Source organism: Heterocephalus glaber, unplaced genomic scaffold (assembly GCF_053883595.1).
Source record: "Heterocephalus glaber isolate CG9 unplaced genomic scaffold, H.glaber_assembly_v1.0 deba00001504, whole genome shotgun sequence".
In the NCBI taxonomy this organism is placed as follows: Eukaryota; Metazoa; Chordata; class Mammalia; order Rodentia; family Bathyergidae; genus Heterocephalus; species Heterocephalus glaber.
This window is the reverse complement of record NW_028258324.1, coordinates 28,692,180-28,710,947: the sequence shown is the minus strand read 5'-3', so window position 1 is coordinate 28,710,947 and position 18,768 is coordinate 28,692,180. Positions and strand designations below refer to the sequence as shown.

The 18,768-nt window shown below is 34.8% G+C and overlaps 2 pseudogenes; one reads left to right on the top strand and one right to left on the bottom strand.

Annotated features, from left to right (window-relative positions):
• Positions 1–1,066: 1,066 nt before the first annotated feature.
• LOC101709300 (ras-related protein Rab-21 pseudogene) lies at positions 1,067–2,585 on the bottom strand (annotated as a pseudogene).
• A 1,364-nt stretch (positions 2,586–3,949) lies between these two features.
• Positions 3,950–5,762, top strand: LOC110349491 (arylacetamide deacetylase-like 2; annotated as a pseudogene).
• Positions 5,763–18,768: the final 13,006 nt, after the last annotated feature.

Genomic DNA, 18,768 nt, shown 5'->3' with positions numbered 1-18,768 from the left:
CCACCATCCTCGAACACACACAGCAGAGGTCAGTGTGTTGAGTTTGGCAAGGGGAATAATTAAAAGTATGTAAAGTGTGGGCTACAGAATACTTAGTGCTACTAAGCTAAAATCCAAACATCATAACATCAAGGTGTCAAGTCACTCAACTTTTAACCCATTTGGGTAGGTTTAAACTATTAAGTTAACAATATAGTAGTACTTCCTCAATAACTAAACCCCATATATCTTCTATAACTGCTCATGCTAACAGTTTCATTACATACTAGTGCTTATGAGAAGTAAATCCAAGGACCATTCCACTGTATCTTAAACATAACATTTGCTAGTTTTCCAAGCATGACAGAAATGAAAAAAATACATACATATATATATATATATTAGAAGAACAATTTATGTTAATTTCCACAATCTGTGTTCCTTTTGTGAGCAGTGCCTGATTCCATCAAATTAACAAGTTTAAGTGTGGTTCTATGCTAAAGAAAAAAAAATCTAATGAAGGACTAATTTACAAAGTATACAAGAATATAATTTTACAATAAATCTTTCCAGTGTTTGCTATAACTGTATTATATGAAATGCTTCCCTCCACTGAAACTCAGAAGGACAGCTCTTATAAAATGAACAAAACTTTCTGTGTTCATCTCTGACAAGCAATGAACAAATAGAACTTGCTCACAGGGATGTAAAAGTGCTACTTCAGGAGCATAAATTACCACTAACATGTTATAGAAATGAACCTTGATGAGTGGCTATTATCCAGAACCTTGACCTCTCTTGTCATGCCACCAGGGAACCCATTACATATAAAGCCTAAGAGAAAATCAAAGCTGTTGCAGAAGTGAACCTCAGCATGTTCTACTCAAATTCTTCTAAGGTAACCATTCTAAAACAAAATCAGAAGCCATTTCTTTTATTAAAACAAAAACAGAAAACCCAAACCAAAAGGCACATGCTGCTGTTCAATCATCAGATGGACTTATAGAGGCAAAAAATGTGACAACAGCAATATTTCAAGTAAAGTATGTGAAAATTTAAACACACCACTTTCAAGTTAAGACACAAGTGAAGGGGGAGTGATGATCTTTATATTAGAGTCAAAAGCTTAGGCATTATCAACAAATGTTAATTCACTTTACAGTCATCAATGACGCTATTGTACATATATTTTTGCACCTTGCGCTTGTAAAAGGAGATAAAATATTTAATATTCTATTTACAATGTATTTTACCAGCTCAGCATACAGGATGTATATAGATTATATCAAAGTAGTAGACAGTTAGGGGCCTGTGCAAACCGTGCAAAAATAGTACTTCGGTTATCTATCTGCTAACTAAAAACAGAAACAAAATCAGTTTGCTGTTTAGGAGAGATACAATTCAAACTACCACAAAATACAAAGGGCTGCAAAAATGCACACCATTCCAACAACATATATAAGTTATTAAATAAAGAGCTGATTTAAAAGAATATAAATGAAGCCTTTAAGAAGGTCTTTTCTACATGCATATTATTTCTCATTAAAGAAAAAAATATGTAAAAAGGCCATTGGTAATTGCTTTGCTAACATTTGTAGAAAATGCCAATTCTCTGGTCACAAACTCCACTAAGTTTAGCACTTAAGGTCTCTGCAGTGTTATAAATGTAATTTAAAGTACTGTTAATTCTATAACTCTATTGGTAAAATAATGTGACTTGAAATATGGCAGTCTTCATGTTGAGGGCAATGATCCAGTTTTGTTTTTTCAATTTCTTAGGTGTGAACAGTTATCCAGAAGAACAACACCCTCCACCACCACTCTGAGCTGGAGGTTCATCATCTATAATCTGTATACTGCGTCTTGCAGCTCCTGGTTGACTAGAGCCGTTGCCTTTTGCCCTCTCATCCATTTGTGCTGTTTCTATCATCCTTTTACAAAGGTCAAGAAAAAGTTCCTCAATTCCTTTGTTCTGTTTGGCTGAGGTATGATAATGCTTTGCTCCCACAGATTCTGCATACGATTCCGCTTCTTGAATGGACACATGTCTCTCCTTTTCCAAATCTATTTTATTACCAACTATACATAAACAGATTTCATTTCCCAACATTTTCCGTAATTCTTTGACCCAGTTTTTTACCTTCTGAAAAGAATCTTCATCTGTTATATCATAAACTAAAATAGCTCCATTTGAATCTCTGTAGTAAATTGGACCCAATGCATGGAATCTCTCTTGACCTGCTGTATCCCATATGGCAAGGTTTACTCTTTTCCCATCGATATTTAACTTCTTTGTTAAGAAAGATGCCTGCAGAGTGGTGATGTGCTTGTCGTTGAACTTGTTCTCGCAGTAGTGCAGCACCAGCGACGTCTTCCCCACGCAGCCTTCCCGAGCAGCACCACCTTGAACGAGTAAGCTCGCCCCGCCGCCGGCCGCAGCCATCCCGCCGCTTCCCGGCCTCCTGAGCCCCAGAACCGCGGCGGCGCCTTTACAGCCGCGGCCTCCACACCCCTCCGCAGCTGCCCGCCGACTGGGAAGGCCGCTGCACCCCTCCTCGGGCGCGGTCTGGAAGGGCCCAGAAAAAGTCCGAGAACGCAGGGCCCAGCGTCAGGCACCCGAGGAAAGGCGAAGAGCGCTCCCTCTCCGCCTCCCTCTAATGGCGTCCCACTGTGTACATTTTTATAAGGGGAAATGGTACTTGGATTGAGAGAAGTAAAAATCTATAAAGAGGAGTTTCCTTTGATTAGAATTTGACATATATAATCACATATATACAGTTATAAATATATATATATATTAAATGTGTAGAAAACATCTGAAAAGATTCACATCTGATTGATTATGTAGTCGTTAACACTAGCATAAAACTGCCTACTTTGGCAACGTTGAACTTCGTGACCAAGTGGTGCTGTTTCAATAGAAAGTTGACTTTGGCCTGAGCTTTTAAATTGTTAGAGAGGAAAACAAAACAAACAAACAAATAAAAATATTGAATGCATAATAAACACGGTGGGGTAAAGTAATGACACATTTGAGTGAAAAATAACACATTGACATTTTGGGAAAAAAGGCTAAGCTTAGGTATAAATATGGCTGGATTCTTCTTGCCCAATCTCTATGTATACCATATGCTTTTTTTTCCTTCAATTTGTGAGATTAAGGGTGAAATGATTAGGGTGGGATACTGGCAGTGATTTTATTTGATTAATGAGAAACTAGGGGATAACTTGAGATTTGGAGAAATTTCTGTCAGGAAAGGTTTCTTGGCTCATTTTCTATCTAAACTTGGAAATCTGTAACATTATGGGAGTATATTTTGGAAGTGGTATGACATCATTCCCTTCTTGGTGGTACCTTTTGAGTTTCCACTCACTGGGGTAAGCCAGTTACTATGATGAGAGTTTGACTTAGTTGTACATTTTCTGGTCCTTAGCTTTTCAATTGGAGCAGTACAAGTATTTTTATTTGTTCAGGTGTCATTAGTGCAGATGCTAGACACAAGCTGAGACATTTCCTGGGTGATTAATTTTAGTTTCTCTAAGTGAAACCTTGAAAATGTCCTTCACCTCTGGAGAGAGAGAGGAACACCTCATCAAAGGGTCCACAGTTTTTCTCTTCCACATTAAACTTTGTGAGGATTAACAGGATTTTTTCCCCACAATTCTCTTCCTTTATCAAACACTCCATCATTGTTTCAGGAAATAATTTCTTTATAATTGTCCTCTTCAAATTTATTCTGTGTACCTTTGTATTTTAATTCTTCTGAAAATTTATTGTATGTGGCTTATTTACTTTCTCCTTACTGAGGCACAATAATGACATCCGCAACTCTAAGGGGGAAACAGAATTTTGGTTAAGATAGTAGAGGTTTCAAGTTCAGAGTTCCAGCTGGCTCCAAGGAAGGGTGACGTTGCTGAGAGATATAGCAGGGGAAATGCAGCTGCATGGAATCAGGAAATACCGAGAAAGATGAAGGTAGGAGGGATAAAGATACAACTTTTCAGGCTGTGTCCCTCAGTGACCAACCTCCTCTGACAAGGCTTTACTTCCCAAAATCACATTTAGCTATAAATTCATCCCTGAATTAATCCACTGATGAGTGTCACACCCCCATGATCCATTGTCTTCCAAAAAGCCTCACCTATGAGCCCATGAAGCTTTAGAGAAACATCAAGAAATAAACCATAACAGTATCGTATTGGGAATGCCTGGCTAATGGCCAAAAGATATGATTTAAAATAGCTTTAAATGTTCAAAAATATTCAAAAGTTTTAATATTTTCAAAGTTTAAAATAAAATAATATCACTTAGTAGTTTATTACTTCCATCCATTTGGTGGCTTTCAGTCAAGAAAAACTTTTACAAATTTATGTATACTATCAATTTCCTCTGGACATTTTATATTTAACATGCATTATTTTCATTCATTGTTGATTTTGATAAAATCTTTGTATATATCTCTCACTTCTTTTACTTTTTTCTACCTCTCTATATCTCTATCCATTCTCTTATATTCATTCTTTGTTTCTCAAACTCTCAACAAACACTTTATAAAACTTTCATGTTTAAGTGGCTTGACACCATTTCATGCCAGTGAAACATACCGTATCTATATGGTATGATTTGCAATATTAATGTCTTACTACTTTTTCATTTCAGGAAGAAAATATCCAACATCCACAAGGTCAAGGAGGAAAGGTTTATTTTCATTTAAATTTTGTATACTTTCAGTCCATTGTTTGCTGGATCCAAAGCAGGTGGATATGCCAGAAGGACATTGTAGAGGAGAAACAGTCCACGGCATGGGAAGCAGGAAGAAGCAACAACCTGCTTTTGACCCCTTTATATTCCATTCAGGTTACAAGCCTATTGGTTGGTGCCACCCATACCAAGTGTGGGGCTTCCCTCTTCAGTGAATCTATTCAACAACACACAGAAGTATGCTAATCCAATTAAGGGACAATCCAGATATCACATACACTTAATCCATATTCACACACCCTAGATCAAGTCACTGCTGAAAAGCTGCACCTATTAGACACGAGGCTTTGGGGAGACATCTAGATACAAGCCATAACAATCAATTTATTTAGCATTATCTCATGATTGCTTAACTTTTAAAATTCTTCTCCTGGTGTTTTGCAAAGTTTGGCCTTAAAAAGTATCATGTTTTTTTCAGGTGTAGAATGATCCTGAAATAAAACATAAAATCAAGATACAAGCTTTATTTTATCCTGGCTTACAAATGATTGATACTTATTTGCCTGCTCACCGAGAAAATGAGCATGGTATAGTGCTGACAACGGACATAACCATAAAACTTGTAAGTTTGTATTTCACCAAGGATGAAGCACTTCCAGAGGCAATGAGAAAAAAACCAACACATGCCTGTGGAATCCAGACATCTCTTTAAGTTTGTTAACTGGAGCACTCTTCTTCCTGAGAAGTTTGGAAAGGATCATGTTTACACTGAACCATTTCTTAGATAATCTACTTATTCATTTCCAGCACTTATGGATTACAGAGCATCACCCTTGTTTGCCAATGATTTGCAGTTACAGAATTTGCCACTGACCTATATCCTTACCTGCCAATATGATATCCTTAGAACTGATGGGCTTATGTGTGTTTCAAGGCTTTGAAATGTTGGTGTTCAAGTATCTCACAAGCATATTGAGGATGAAATCCATGGAGCTTTATCGTACATGACAGCACTATTCTATTTACATCTAGGTCTAGGATAAAAGATATGTATACTGGTTGGCTGGATAAGAATTCATAAATATGTAATGCATGAACCTCTGAATTTTAGTTTGTGACGCTTTGTAATTGTTGTGAAAAGAACAATGCAATTTGTGTTAAGTCCAGATTTGAGCTAGGTTTAATGATTACTTTGTGTCTTTAAATTAGTTATTAAATTTTCTGATTTATAGACATTGTATAAATTATAATGTGGTTCAGTCTAGTTTCTCCTTACTTTGAATTTATTGTAATTATGGCAGTTCAAAAAGGACCAATGTTTATCAAATTTAAGAAATAAAAATTTCACAAATCAGGGAAGATAGTTTCCAGATCATCCCAGAAAATGTAGATGTGAATGTGCAGATAGATTATAAGGAAAAATTGATTGTTGCTAAAATGGAAGCAGTTAGGCTAGATATATTATAAAGGCTTTGTATTAGTTTCCTGCAACAAATTACAAACAAAATGAAAACTAGTGGCTCAAAATAAAAGAAATTTATTCTGTTAGTGTTCTGTGACTCTAAAGTCCAATATTAATATATCTGGGTCAATGTCAAGGCACTGGCAAGAGCCACACTCCCTGTGCAAGCTCTTGAGTAAGTTCTGTTCTTTCTTCTTCTAATGACTGCTGGTTTTCCTTGACTGTAGCAAACATCTTCATGTCAGTTTCTGCTCTATCTTCACATGGCAGTCTTTTCTATATCTGTCAATTGTTCTATCCCCCAATTGAAATCATAAATGTGCTTTTAATTTAGTGTTCTCTTATATAATCTAGATTAATCTCTATATTTTAAATTTCTTAATTTGCAGATACTCCTCAGTTTTTAATATAAGGTAACATTCACTAGGACTAGTATATAGATACCTTTTAGAAGCCATTTAAAAATATTGCCAATTAATTTTTTAAAGTATATAAACTTTATAATGCAAGAATCTATTCTAAATGTATCCTTGATAATAAAGTACCTCTGAGTATGTAATGAAAAAAGCTTTTCCAAAAACGTTTCAAATATCTCATCTCAAAATACCCCCAAAATAAATGAATGGTGTGATGCTTTCATTTAGCAGAACTCCAAAAAAGCTAAAGATTATTTATGTAAAAACAAACCTGAAGTACAGTAGTATGAATCTTGGTCACAGAATACAATCAGTCAAATAAAATTAAGAAGTTAAAAATGTAATAAGGAATGTGTGTGTTTTTCAAAATCCACAAGCCGGTCAACACAAGAACAACTGAAATATCTACTTTCTTCAGTAGAGAACAGATATTTTTCTCAAACGTCCATTTCACAGAAGGGAATTACAATGTACAGTTTCAATTTTCCATGAACCAACTAACTTTTTAAAGTGAGGAAAGAAATTAACTAGGTTCAAATGGCCATTTTTCTTTAGCTCAATTCCAGCACTTCGAGAATAAAAGCTGTCATGACTTCTCCGACTGTCATAGATGAAAACAAAATAAATCTCATTGAATCATTTATTTTCCAAACAGAGCTATAGTATATATATGGAAATTGGACATAATATGCCATAACCAGTTGTAGTTCTCATGATTCTGATTCATTTTCTTCTAAATTCTTTAAAAACATGATTTGTTATTATAAATGTTATTATAAATTCATGGTGTTTAGTCTGATTTCTTTCCTTTTTTTCTTAATATACCAGATACTACTTGCACTAAGGGAAAAAGTTTTGGAACTCTGATTATGAGAGCAGAAAGTTCAGCAGGAAGTACTGATATACAACAAACTATAGACATTGTAGCTCTCAGAAAGGACATTTTGTTGATTGTTCTATTGTCTGAATGTTTTCACAATTATTCTAAACTAAATATCCCGTCAATGTTGTGAGCAGCAATGTATAGTCTCACTAATTCATAGCTTTATATCCTTGACTGGTGGAGGAGAGCTGCTTCACAGCTAGAGAATAGCTAGAGGAACTTCATTTTTAATCTCTTTAAAATTTTACATTTCACAATGTAGAAAGTTTCTTTTTTTCCTAGAGAGAAAAGGCTGAAATGGATTCTGAACATTTCTAGAAGACAGACACTTTAAAGGAATCATGAAGGAGCAAGCTTCCATTGCATTCTTCTATTAGCTGCATACTTGGCTGCACCATTTAACTGGTTTATCCAACTAGTGATTACTGCTCATGTGGTGCAGGTGAATTTCACTGGGCCATCCTGCCAAAATTGGCTCCTTTGATGTAGTGACATTTGGGATTTTTAATTGGGCTTGAAATTTGAAAACATCCAAACAAAAGCCACTTATTCTCATTCATTCCTAACACTGTAAGGGAAGACCTAATTGCATCCCATACCATCACAGCTAAGTTTGCATTTTTTTCTCTGTTCTAGCTATGTTATCCAAATGATAATTTGTTTCCACATTTTCTTTCTCTGTGTAAGAGAAATAGTGCTTTGGAACTTGAGAGTAAGGACATTCTCTGGGTACCAAGAAAAAAGTGTGGATAGTAGTTTGCATCATAGATCAATACTTGATGATACCTATCTATAATATAACTTGATAATGCCTAGAACATTATATAAAAGAAATCCTGACATCATCTATCCAGATTTCTACAAGTCATCTAGATGTCTATTGGTATTCTACTCTATGCATGCTGGAAACATGTAAGATGGAGATTTATGAGATATGTGTCCAACAGTTAAGAAAGAAGCATTAATTCCCAAATTATTTCCAAACAACACCTATGCTAAAGGAAATTTCTAGGCTTTTCTCTTCAACTATCTATTCCAACATTGCATTAGTTGCTATACTTGCCATAAAAAGTCCTAAAACTTAAGGGCTCAACCTATAGACATTTGTTTTCTCCTGGTTTTAGAGGCTGGAAGCCTAAGGTCAACATGTCTCCAGGACCTTAGTCCCTGTGAAAGGAGAAATCCATTCCATGCCTCATGGCTTATGGCAGCATAACTCCAGTCTTCACACATTGTTTCCTTCCTGCATGTTCTGTCCAAATTTCTCTGGTTGTGTGAAAATACTAGTCTTATCATATTAGGGCCCACATAATATTCAAATTTTAATATGAGTGTCCCTGTAAAGACATATAAGGCCAGGATATTAGGTCACATTCTCAAATACTGTGTGTATTGGAGGAGTAACATGAGAAATCATTTTTGAGTGGGGCACAAAAATGACACATAGAGAGCATCATATCATCCAATTTCTTAAATGTAAAACAGGTTTTATGCTATTGTTAATGTTCTGAAAAGTCTCTCAACTTTCAATCTATCCAGTGCTCCTTGGATCAGGATATCAGCAACTACTGAGCTTCCAGTGATTACACCATAACTCACATCAGACCTGCCTTGAGCTAAAAAGGACCCACTGCAATCCTATCCCCTGTTCTCCTATGGTCTGATGCTCTTGTACACTCACAGTCTCATGTGAGAAAGAGATCGCTTGTCCTTGAGACAGGACAGCTCCTTTTCAATCTGCCTCTCATCAATTCTGAGTGTTTGTTTTTCCATTTGACACACTTTTAATTCTTTTCACATAGCTCTCTAGAGGTCTTTTCAAAAGATCTCTCACAGACCACCTTCCAGGGCAATATCTTTTAACATGCATTGTGGTGAGCAAACTATGACACTATGGACAGTCTGAAGAAGTATGTTCTAAGTCTTATTGCTCACTGTAATCATACTTGTCAGAAAAATATCTAGAAACACCCTTTATCACCATCTACCCACATGTAGTCTTATCTCTTTTCTTTATATAATGTTTGTTGCATTTACTAAATTAATTAACAGGAAATGTCTAAGATTATCCATAGATAGGTGATGGCTAGGTCCACATTGCAGTGTGCAAAAATTCTCAAGGCACTTTAAAGAAAATTCAAAACTTATATGTATATTAATATGTGTATGCATATAAAGAGGTTATGTATATATGTATGTATTTATGTATGTATCTACCTATCACAATCCTCACATGACTATGACATCAATTTGCATCCACTGTTATCCAATGTCACCCTCATAACAATCCAGCTTTTCAAGATTCAGGGATTGGTGGTGGACGCTGAATTGGCTGTTGTCAGGCAGACATTGTCCGTGACACTAAGCAGACAGGCATGGAGGTCATACTTCCCCAACACGGCCTCCCCCAGGTTCACTCAAGCTTTCACTAGGTCAGAGCACTTTCCTCCTTCATGTTCACTCAGGATTTTACTAAGTGAGTGGGCTCCCCCCCACAGCTTGATGCTCATTACCCTGCTGGTCACCTGTGGGAAATTGTAGAAATTAGTTATCTAGTTGTAAGAATATGATCAGAAGTTTGTTAACTGAGAAAATTAAGAAGTCATTTCTGGGAATTTCCACAAGTCTGTTTGTTAAAAGAATTCCAGGAAACTTTAAGAGATGTTGTAAAAGTTTTACGGGAGAAAAACATGTTTTCCTAGCTTTCTTAGTAACCATGGTCTGGTTTCAGAGGACCACGACCCAGTGACTCTAGGGGTGGTGAGAGAGATATGATTCACTATGTACATCTGTGATGTTTGCGGTGGGCCAGTGCGCTTGACTTCTGCTGAGGTCACCCTGCTTTCTTGGTACCGTCTGATAAGAAGAGGGCTGCAGTGTGCTCTAAGATGTATGGATCAGTGAACGGAAACAAGGGATGTGTAAATTCGCCTGTAGCTTTTATGAATCACTTAGAGTCACTTGTTATCACCAGATGTTAAAACCAAAAAGACAATAGCCAGAATAACTAAGCTGCTCTCTTATACGTATAAAAGCCTTACCTCTTTCCTTTGTGATTGTCAAACAGTGTCAGGAGAATAAACTGCTGTTCATCCTCCAGGCTGTCTCCTTATCTTTTTCTTTTTTTTTTTTGGTACCAAGAATCAAACTTGGGACCTTGCGCTTGAGAGGCAGGCGCTGGAACCACTGAGCTAAATCCCTGGCCCATCCTTTTCTTTCTTTAAAGGTCGATGCTTTCTGGGGTCTCCGGTCTCCCTCTAGAGAGACCACTGACAGTCACCCACAGTCCCTGGTGAGTGACTTGATCCTCAGGGTGTGGTATGCTCTGTGGCTTGTGTAACTGAGTGCTATGGCTCCACTTCTCAGTCTATCACAGTAATCATAATTTATAACCAATACATAAGATTCAAAATTTTCAGATATTTGAATCTATTAGTGAATCAGAAGCATTCAAGTCACCTGCTAACAGAGTGATCTATCTTCAGCTTTGATGCAAACTTAATGAGAGAGAATTTGCTTTCAATTGTATGCCTATGCTTTTCTGCTTGATTATGCTGCTGATCTCAACCTAACTCTGTTCAATCATCCTGCAGTTGCACCTGTAATGCAGTCTTCAGACTCCAGAGCCAAGCTACTCTGTCATTTCAAAATGGCATTGCTTCCCTATCCCTTGTTGTTCACGAAAGGGTTGGACGTGTATGACAATGCCAAATGCTAATGACTTTGTATCCCATTATTTTTGGGAAATATGCTTTAGTATAGATGCATATATGTTGTAATTGACATATGTATGTACACACATACATTATAAGGGAGAAATATATATATAATATATATTATATATTATTATATTATTATTATATATTATTATATATATTAATATATATATCCATTACAGTATTTCCCTAAGATTGAAATATGGCTTATATTTTGCCTTTTGTGAAAATCAAAGTGATAGAAATGATAGATAAATGAAAACTTAACTTTTATCACCACTAAAACAACCTATTTCCTAGATTTATAAAATGAATTAGAATACAATATTGGGAATGAGAAACAAATGAAGAATATTAAAATAATTATGCGACTGCTATGTACCATTGAGGGCAACATTATTTAAAATCTAGAGTGAATGAACAAAATATACATATAGTAGAAAAAGACCATTCCCTAATCTGTGAACTTGATAATAATAAATCACTGGAAAGACAACAGCAACAGATAGATTCATAATAACATGAATATCACTTAAAACTAGTAAATTCAAGTAAAACTGAAAGGATTCCAAGTGATAGGAAAATCATAAAATCCCACCAGTTCTCTCTAGGAAGCAATCCAGTAATATATCACAAGGAATATAATTTGAACAATAAAGCGTGTTATAGTCTCAGTACCAGAATGTATATCAGCACAATTTATTATATAGAAAATAATAGAGCAGAATTGTATACGCAAACAATAGAGTAAAATATATGATAAAATTTATAGATGGTCCTAATTTATATAAATCAGAGTAAAACATGAACAGACAAAAATTTGCTAACATAATAAATGGGCTAAATTAACTTATCAAACAGAACAGAAAAGGATATTATGAATAATAAATCACTAAACATTTTCAGTTGAAATTGAAAATAGGAAATGGGACCTAGTATTAATGTTTATTTCTTTCATAGCATGTATAAGTCCAAAGAGTTGTTTCCAAGGAGCTGTTATCAAAATGTCAAAAATAAGACAACAACAATATTGTGTTACTCCTAAGTGAATTCCTGATGTTATTCAGATTTCACTAATTTTTTTTCCAGTCATGCATCTTTGCAATTATAGGACCCAAACCAGGACACAATATTGTGTTTAGCTGTGTTAGTCACTTTCCCATCATTTTGACAAAATACACAAACCCTGAACTTGAAAGAGGAAAGGTTTATTTTGGCTCATGATTTCAGAGTGTTCAGTCCAAGCTCAGTTGGCACCAAGGTGCAAACATCATGGTAAAAGGGCACAACAGAGGAAACCTTTTCAACTTGTAGATGCCAGGGAGCAAGGAGAGAAGGGAGGAGCCAGGACGAAATATTCCCTTCCAGGTTAAATTCTCAGTGATCTTCTTCTTCTAACCAGGCCCCACCTCCTAAGAACACATTCAGCTCTGAGCTCATGAATGGATTAATCCACTAAAGAGTATAGCACATCCATGATCCAATCATTTGCCAAATGTCCAACCTCTGAACAGAAAAGACTTCGGGGGGACATTTTAGATCTAAACTATAGCAGTTGTCATGTCTATTCAGATTCTTCTTGCCTACAACAGTCTCTCCATCTTTGCTTGACAGTTTTGGGGAGTACTGGCCAGGTGTTTTTTAGAATGTCCCTTAACTTGTATTTGTCTTATATGTTTTGTATTTAGTCTGAGCTGGGCCTTAGAAAGGAAGATCATAGAGAGGAAATGATGCCCTTTTCATCTCATCACATAAAGAAACACAATGCTAGCAACATCACCCACAACTGATATTAACTTCATTCATTTGGCTGAGGTAGTTTTGCCAAGTATATAAATTGTAAAATCATTTTTCTTTTACCTTTCCATACTTTATTTCCTGGAACCAACCCATTAAGTCCATCTCACACTCGAGCAATGGAAAAATTATCTGCTATAGGGAAGGAACTATATAGATTATTTGGAATTGCTCAATAAGGAAGATTTGTCTCTTCCATTTTTAAAAGTTCAGATATTTTATTTATATTAGTAATGCTTGTTTTGTGTTTTGATTTCTTTTTTTTTTTCTTGCTACCAAGGATTGAACTTAGGACCTTGCATTTGCCAGGCAGGCACGGCATCACTGAATTACACCCCCGGCCTCTTGTTTTGTGTTTTGGTTGTAAACCCATATTATTTTTGGATATTCTTTCTGGTTGATCTCTGTGTTTCTTTGATAAACCCAATCCTTTAAGTTTTCAGCACTTCCTTATTTCTAGCATTCAATGTGTTTAAGGATTCTCTTGTACCTATCCTACTGTGGTCACACCAATAGTTTGAATAAGCCATTTTCTTATTTCTTTAAAGAAGAATAATATTTAGAAATAAACATCTGGGCACTGGATATGCTCATCAACACTTTTTTTAAAAATAGTTGTATTTTCAGAAAGATGAGGGCATTGTATGTTCTATTCTCACAGCTGTCATTTGTTTCTAGTTGCCTGAGTAAACATATATATTTAACGCTTACCATTCATGTTTATATTAATATATCTGCTATTTTGGTTATCTGATACTTTCGCACTGATATTTCAAAGAACTCGTACAGATAAGGGTTTTGAGTTCTTGATATTGATGGCAGTTTGTACTGTCTTTACGTTTGAAATTAGCTTTCAATAAATAAAAAATCATGCATGTATTAAAACTTTTTTTGCTCTAAAAAGAGCTATATATATATCTGAAGACAATTTAATTTTTCTTTTATCTTTAAGTAATTCATTATTTTTTTCTTCATGTGCAAGGGATATTTTCCAAATCTAATAATTTTACTGGAATTTGTCATTATTAGCTATTCTTTTTTGACTTTTTTCTGCAGATACATGGTTTGCTTCATCAATATGTAGATTCAAATCTTTCAAAGTTTATTTTTTTAATTTTAGGAACATCCTCTTGGATTATAGTCTTAGTAATTGTTTCATTAAATGTTCCTTTTTTTTTTAAATTTTTCCTCCATTATGTTTATTGGTATTTTTTTAGGTATAAAATACATTTGCATACATCATTGGGATCTTGTACCATTACATGAGTATCTTGGTTCTTATTTTTTCCCCTTCCCCTGCCCTCCCTTCCCTATTTGCAAAGATTTTGTTTCCATTTTTTCCCTTTTTCTCATAGTTTTTCTTTTCCTTTCTTTCCTTTCCCCTACCCCTCCCACTTACCCTGGTCCTTTAGACCTTTACTTCCTATTACACAATATCAATTATACATTTTTAAAATTAAAATATCAAGACCTAGGAGACATTACCACAGATTTTACAGAATTTAAAAGGATATAGAAAGCAAATTTCAAAAAATCATTTTTAAATAAATTTGACAACTTCTAAGAAGTACCTTGGAAGAAAAATCAATGAAAGTAACTTTGGAGGAAATATAAAGTTTGAACCGCACCTATTAAAGAAAGTATATTCCTAGCTTGAAAACCTACTTATATAACAACAACAGGCTCATATACATTTTAACTGTTAAATTATATCAAACATTTAAAGTAGAAAAAAAGGAATACTTCTCCCCTCATTTTAGGTAAATGTTCCTTCTTTAGCTTTTCTTCTATGGAATATTTCACCACTTTTAAAATTATTTTTTTTCTTTTCATTTGCCTATACATTTACAAATTTTTATAGTGCTTGCTTATGTTGTTCTATCATATGATAGGTCATTGTTTTATTGACTGGCTAATTTTAAAACATTAGAACACAATTTTCCTCTGTTTTGTGTGCTTTCATTGTGCAGAGGTTACTTTGGTTATTATTGTTTGCTCTTATACTAATTCTAAGTAATATTTAAACTGAGCTATTTTTGTTGTTATTTAACTTTTAGTAGGAACTTTTGGAATACTGTATTTTTAACCTGTGGCTCTCGAGCTCCCTCTTCTGTTGGTTTTGTGAAATGTTACCTCTTGTTCACACAATTTATCTTCATCTCCTCCTGTACTGCACCATTTGGATCTTGTTTCCAGTTGTGTGCTCTAAGTGTGGAGCTCTGTTATGGAAGAGGATTTTATCCTTGAGAGGTGAGGTATACTAGTTTCCAGACTGTTCCAGCACCTTCAGAAGGATCTAGGACAGCTTGTACTCACCCACTGTTAGCATGTGGAAACCCCTGCCTAATTGAACTGCTGTCCCAAAATGTGTAACTATGATTTCATATCCTCATGTTAGATACATCCTGATCTGTTAAATATCGTCTGCCTTTCCTCTGTTTCCTCCTGCGTGAAGGCCAATACCACACAGCCCTTGTAGTTGTTGGTGGATTGTTCCTGACATTGACACTGTGAGGTTTTGGTGGAAATCTTTTTTTATGTTGTCCATAGATTTTTTAAAATTTTATTATCTCAGTTTCTCTGTGTGTTCTTATGGGGAAGTTTAAGAATCTCCAAAAGCTAAGGACCCATAGTGGAAGATTTTAATTCATTTTTAGTAACTAATAGAATAAGAGAAAAAAGAAAATCTAGAGAAGATTGCAATAATACAATTAATAAAATTTATTTTATTTGTATATATCAAGCCCACCACCAAATAATGTCATAAATATACAGTATATCCTTTTGCAAGTGTACTTGAAACATTTTTAAAACAATATTCCTGTTCTTAAAATAATTATAAGCAAATTTTAAGTGATAATAAATATGCAGAAAATTATTTACCCTCAGTGGAATTCAACGAGAACTTAAAAACAACACAATGATTAACATAGTCCCACGTTTTTGGAAGTAAAACATAATAAATAACTCTTGGTCAGAGAATAGTTCACTATAGAAATCAGAAAATATTGTGAATTGAGTGATAAGGAGAACAATACATGCATACCAAAACTTCTATGATTCAGCTGAACATACATCAGAAGGAAATTTATAGCTAGAAAGCAAACATTAAAAACAGGAGAAAAATAATTAAGATCCCTCATGTACATGTACCAACTCCAGATGATGAACATAATCATTAATTACTGCAAACATGAACTAATAGAATTAAAATTTAAAAAGAAAAAAATCCATATCAATTATCAATGAGCTAAATAATCCCCCAGATAGTCTTCATTTGTTTCACAGAACCCCTTCTGCACTACACAGTCCAATCAAGAAAATACTTTGAAACTCCTCAACCACAGTAAATTTACATGCCTTGAAATTTTTTTTCTGCTATGATAGGTAATATTTTTATCTGTACTATAGAAATTGTGAAAAACAGTCAGAGGAATATGACAGCAGATAGAAATTTGGATCTGCGCTAAGGGTTGAAGATTCTTGGAGGTGGGAAATATGTGGATGCACAGGAAAAATTCTTCTCATTTATAATTAATGAGAAACTCATTTACTGTATAAAATGAAGTTAATAGTGTATGTGAAAGGGTGAAGTAGAGTGATGCTGCAGGAAATGAAATGGGGAGAGTGGAAACAGACTATTGTATGGTTCTTACATAATATGTAAATAGAATATATTTTTGAAGGGAGATTATGATAATAAATAAATAAATATTGTAATCCCTAGTGCACAACTAAGATATGAAACAAACATGGCCTTATTAAGTCAATAATGGAAATAAAGTATTATTATAGGGGAAAAATCTCAACCCAAGGAAATTAAAGAGACAAAAAATGGAAATACATAGCAAGAGTATAGATTTCTACTTAACTAATTTAATAACTAGATTAAATGTAAATGGTCTATATACTTCAATTAAAGGCAGATATTATTAAATTGGAAGTTAAAAGAAAAACAAGGCAAAATTATGTACTACTTCCAATAGTGATACTTTAAATATAAAGATATTTATACAAGAATAATACTTTAAATATAACTATAGTTATATAAGTACAAAGGTAAAAATACTAACAATCATTAATTCAAACAGAATTACATTGAAGATAGTAATATACGGTAATGTAAGCTTTATAGTAAAAGAAACTTCCATGGATACAGAAAATCATTTTATAATGATAAAAGTATTAATTCTTTCAAAGAACATAAATACAAATGAGTTCAACCACAGAGATAAAAAAAGTAGGGTATATATAACCATCAAAATTAAAAGTTGAAATAGACAAATCAAAAACTGTGATTAAGGATTTAAAAATTTTTTCTATACAATTGACTGAACAATTAAACATGCACAACAAATCTCAAAAATTACATAGTGTGGTCCCATAGGAGCCCATTGCTTGGTCTCTGGTCCTGGGTTGCCTCTCCCTGGACTTTACCTACAACTTGGCTCCTGTATCTCCAGGAAGCTCCTCTATTCCAATTTAGATGGTAGCCTTTCCCTCTTGGCCCATGTACTCAGGATGTATTAGGGGAATGGCAGTCCTGACGATCTCTGAATCGTCTTCAGGTTGAATCCTCCAGTGTCTTCAAAATAACATCAAGTTTTTGTTACAATATGTGATCCATACTAACCTTCTTCTCAAATGGTCTCTGTGCCATTCCCTTAGTGTTCTCATATTTTGCAACATGCTTAGGTGGAGAATTTTCTAAATCCTTTTTTAAAAATTCCATTAAGTTTATCAGTACATTTTAGATATACATTATGATAACATTCATCATCAGAAATCTGTACCTGTACCTGACATATCTAGGTTCTTGTAATTCCCCATCACCCTTACTTCCCTTCCACCCCTCCCCCTCCCTATTTACAAAAAACTTTGTTTCCATTTTTTCCTGCTCATATTTTTTCCTTCCCTTCTTTCCTTTCTCCTACCCCTCCAGCTAGTTCCCCTTCCCTTTTTGGACATTTTCTTCCTATTTTATATTGTCTATTATCATTTTGGTCCTCATTTACTCTTGCAGTTTCTCACACCAGAAAAACTATTTGGTATTCACCACGTGTGAACTATTTATTTCTCTTAAGATTATGGCCTCAATGTGCATCCATTTAGCTATAAATGCCTCTAGTTTATCATTCTTTATGGCTGAGTAGTACATAATTTTATTTAAAAAATCCACATCTTCTTCATCCAGTCTCCAGTTGAAGGGCAATTGGGCTGTTTCCAGGTTTTAGCTATTGCAAATTTTACTGCTATAAACATGGGTGCACATATATCGCTGTGGTATGATGCTTTTAAATCTTTTGGGAAGATACCTAGCAGGGGACTAGCTGGGTCAAATGGGACCTCTAATCCTAGTTTTTTGATGAATACCCACACTGATTTCCATAGTGGTTGCACCAGTCTACACTCCCACCAACAGTGGAGAAGGGTTCCTTCCTCCTCACAGCTTGCCAGCATTTGTTGTTGGTTGATTTCTTGAAGCAGACATTCTTTTTCAAGTGAGATGGAATCTCAGTGTTGTTTCCATCTGCATCTGTTGAATGACCAGTGATGTTGAACATTTTTTCATATGTTTATTTGCCACTTCTACTGCTTCATCTGAGAAATATCTATTCATTTCAGAAGTCCATTTTTGGATTGGGTTTTTTAATTTGGGGGGTCTGATCTTTTAAGTTCTCTATATATTCTTTGTCTGAGGAGCAGAAACAAATTGAGGTGTACTAAGCCACTTCATCTTTGACAAAGGAGTGGAGCCAAATACTCTCACTGGAGGAAAGATAGCCTCTTTAATAAATGGTGCTGGAAAAACT